This window comes from Humulus lupulus, chromosome 9, assembly GCF_963169125.1.
Source record: "Humulus lupulus chromosome 9, drHumLupu1.1, whole genome shotgun sequence".
NCBI classification, from domain to species: domain Eukaryota; kingdom Viridiplantae; phylum Streptophyta; class Magnoliopsida; order Rosales; family Cannabaceae; genus Humulus; species Humulus lupulus.
The window spans coordinates 107,550,785-107,555,183 of record NC_084801.1 but is presented as its reverse complement, the minus strand read 5'-3'; positions in this window follow the sequence as shown (position 1 = coordinate 107,555,183).

Here is a 4,399-nt window from a genome sequence, read left to right as displayed (position 1 = left end):
ATTTGGGAAATATCAAGATGAGAATCCCCGCCTTTCAAGGCAAGAGTGATCCTGAGGCATACCTTGAGTGGGAGAAGAAAATGGAGTTGGTTTTCGATTGTCACAACTACTCTGACATGAAGAAGGTAAAACTAGCTGTCATTGAATTTACTGATTATGCTATTGTTTGGTGGGATCAGTTGTGCATCAATAGGAGGCGAAATGGAGATCGTGCCATTGACACTTGGGAGGCTATGAAGAGGGTGATGACGCGACGGTTTGTACCATCTCATTATTATCGAGATCTATACCTTAAGTTGCAGGGTCTTCGTCAAGGTTCCAAGAGTGTTGATGAGTATTACAAGGAGATGGAGATGGCTATGATTAGAGCCAATGTGGAAGAGGATCGGGAGGCAACAATGGCAAGGTTTTTGAATGGGTTGAACCGAGAGATTGCTAATCCAATTGAGCTACACCATTATGTGGAATTGGAAGATTTGGTGCATATGGCAATCAAAGTTGAGAGGCAGCTCAAGAGGGGTAGTACAAGTTCAAAGCCAAGACCGAGCCCGCACAATTCAAGTGCAACACCTTGGCGGTCAAACTATCCAAAGAAGGAAGAAGACCAACCTACTTCATCCTTTACAGCAAAACCAGCCACGACCCCTCAAAGGTAAAACAGCCCCTACTTTGTCCCGTTCTAGTGAGATAAAGTGTTTCAAATGTCAGGGGCGAGGACACATAGCTAGCCAATGTCCAAACAAGAGAGTTATGGTGATTCGAGAAAGTGGCGAGCTCGATTCTGAAGATTAAGATGATCTTGCTGACGTGCCACCATTGGAGGACGCTTCTATGGGTGATGAGGAGTTTGGGGCAGAATCTGGTGAGATGCTTGCACTAGTCACACGACGAGCCTTAAATTTGCAAGCAAAAGAAGAGGAAGAAGAGGTGCAGCGGGAGAACATCTTTCACACTCGTTGTCATGTGAAAGGCAAGGTATGTAGTGTGATTATTGATGGAGGTAGTTGTGCTAACGTTGCTAGTTCTTCCATGGTTGAAAAGCTAGGGCTCCCAACGCTTAAACATCCTTGTCCATACAAGTTGCAGTGGTTGAATGATAGTGGTGAAGTGAGGGTTACAAAATAGGTGCTGGTATCATTTCGAATTGGCAAGTATAAGGATGAGGTATTGTGCGATGTGGTTCCCATGCAAGCTGGACACCTCCTTCTAGGAAGGCCTTGGCTATTTGATCGGCGAGTCCGGCATGATGGCTTCACCAACACGTACTCATTCACATTCCATCAACGAACAATCACTCTAGCTCCATTGACGCCAAAGCAAGTATATGAAGACCAAGTGAGGTTGCAAAAATTGAGTGATAAAAAAATATTGAGTGAGCAAAAGAAGGAGAGTGAAAAGATGAATGAGAGTGAGAAAAAAGAGAGACAAAGAGAGAAAAGGGTTGAATCAAGTGAGCGAGAAAAGAAGAGTTCGATCAATGAGGGAAAATTAGAGAGAAAACAAAATAATTTTTATGCAAAAAAAAGTGAGGTGAAGGACGCTCTTTTAAACACTAACCAACTTGATGCTAACAAGGGTCGTCACAAGCAGGTTTTTGACCCCGGTGATTGGGTATGGGTACACATGAGGAAAGAGCGATTCCCCAGCACAAAGACGTTCCAAATTGCTACCTCGAGGAGATGGTCCATTTCAAGTGCTAGAAAGGATCAATGACAATGCCTACAGACTCGATTTACCAGGTGAGTATATTGTTAGTGCTACTTTTAATGTTTCTGATTTGAGTCCTTTTGATGCAGGTGCAGATTTGAGGACAAATCCTTCTCAAGAGGGGGGGAATGATGAGGACACCAAGACTAAAGATCCAAGTCTAGTTCCAGTTGGCCTGGTGACGAGGGCGCGAGCCAAAAGCCTCAGTTTAGGAGCTTGATGAGTTTTATTGTATTTTGTCATCTTATAACTCCCCATATGTTTTAAATTGATTCCTTCTTGAATCAAATATCTCACAAACAAGAACTTTAGACATCAAACATGTCTAGATTTATTCATTCTATACATATACAGTTAAGGTAATTTAGAATGTTGAATTCCAAATCACATAACTTGTTTGTATATATTTTAATAAGATGGAAAAATTAATGAATCATTTTTAACCAAATAAATTGATTAACTTTGGAGCATCACCCCACATTTCTCACATAAAAGTGATATTTCACTTTACAATAGAAATCTCTTCATTTCTATTAGATGGCCAAATTAATAAATCATTTTCATCAAAATAAATTTATTAACTTTGGAGAATCACTACGACATTTCTCATAAAGTGATAATAAAATATCACTTTAAAATAGAAATCTCATCATTTCTATTAAGTCATTTACACTCCAAGATAAATCTAGACTTATAATTTTGATCCATCATGAGTCCTTAATAAATTTAAATCTAGACTTATTTTAATTTATTTACTTGAAAAAGCAAGACCCGCGCCTTTGAAAGTAAAAGTTATCAAGCGAATAATCACTAATTTTCACTTTCAGTTGTCTAGATAAAAATCACTTAAACAACTTTTGTGCATCTTCTAAGAGTATCTTTAAGATTCTTTTGAAAACACAATTTTGACTTCCATTGATTTTCTCATCAAAATAAATTTAAAGATGTCATTTTTTCAACACTTAAATCAAAGAAAATAAACCCTCATTGATTTATTTAAACACTTTGATTTCTAATGCTTTAGTTTAAAGCTATCTCCCCATTGAGATTAATTTAAACATATCACCATATTTAACCAAAATGAATAAAATTCTCTTCAATCTATTCACCATTGGTGTAAAGATTCAAAATTGCTTCTCCAATTTTGTAATGTATCCTTTATTGAGACATTGAATATTTAAGAATTATTGTCACTAGATAATTCCTAAATATTTCTCTTTTTGACCACACTTTAGACTCCAAGCCTATAGGTCAATATGTCATTAATAAATTTGGATTCACCTTGATCCATTTTTTCTTGCAATACCAAGACACACTTATCAAAAGTGTTTACCCAAAAATGGCTCTTGATGACGTGGTAATAATTTATTACACGTGATTGGCACATGGCAGTGTGAAAGTGAAGGGATGTTGTTCGCCTATTGACCAGATGTCTATTGCTTCTCAGATCTCATGTTTAGATGCGACCAGTCTGGCCGCATGCTTAAATATATTTCCTTTAAGATACGCAATCTTTTAATAACTACATTTATTATATTTCCTCTTTATTGCCTTGATACGCTGATATTAAGGATAATTAAGGCCCATTGGCCCATGTAACCCCATTGAGCCTATAAATATGAATGAGAGGGCTCAAGGAAGGGACTTTTGAACTTTGAACTTGAATACTCATAGAAAGAGAATAGTGTGATTATCTAGAAAAATTTGTAATTCTCCTGAGGCTGGTGAAACTCAAGAACCCTAGTTCTTTGATCACTGCATTGGGATTCAACATCAATAAGAACACTAAGTGGATGTAGGTTATTACCACACAGCTGGGGCCGAACCACTATAAATCATTTGTGTCACTTTCTTCCCTTTTGATTCCATTTTTTATTTCCTTTTTATTATTTGTCATTATTTTGACTCCGTATCATTGGCCAAATCAAGGGTCAACATTTTGGTGCTTTCATTGAGAGTTGAACTCAAGAAGTTTGAAGAAAATCAAATGGTAAAGACATCCAAGAGAGTTGGACAGGCAGCTGGCGCTGCATCGTCTCATCCTCCTCCTCCAAATGTGGCTTAAAATGAACCGCACATGGATTTTGAAGAGGATGAAATGGATTCTGAGACGTTGAGGGCAACACTTGGCGTGTTGCAGGATGAGTTGGCAATCTGAGGGCCAATCAGGAGAATGCAGCAGAGACCTTGGCGCTGCAACAAAGGGAGATTGAGCATCAACGCTAAGAGCTGAATGAGTGGCAGGCAGAAATGGACCGTCGGCAGAGAGATGCCACAGCCGCTCTTGAAGCACCCATTCATTTGGCCAGAGGACATGATGAGGACACCAAGTCTAAAGATCCAAGTCAAGTTCCAGTTGGTCCGGTGACGAGGGCACGAGCCAAGAGATTCAAAGAAGAACTTAACAGCCTAGTCCACAGAGTCCTAAAACAAGAGGAGACCGTGGTCAACACTGAAGGAGAACAAAGACTTGTCCTACTCATCAAAGTAGACTTAGTTTAGGAGCTTGATGAGTCTTATTACATTTTGTCATCTTGTATTTTTATTTTAATCACGCTTTTTATTTAGTCTTTGTTTATTTTCTGAAAAGTCAAACACTTGACTTGTGTGAGTCCAATAGTCTTTTTTTTTTGTAATTTTCGGTTTTCATTAGGAAGACAAAGGGCTTGTCTTTGATGTAATTTTCGGTTTT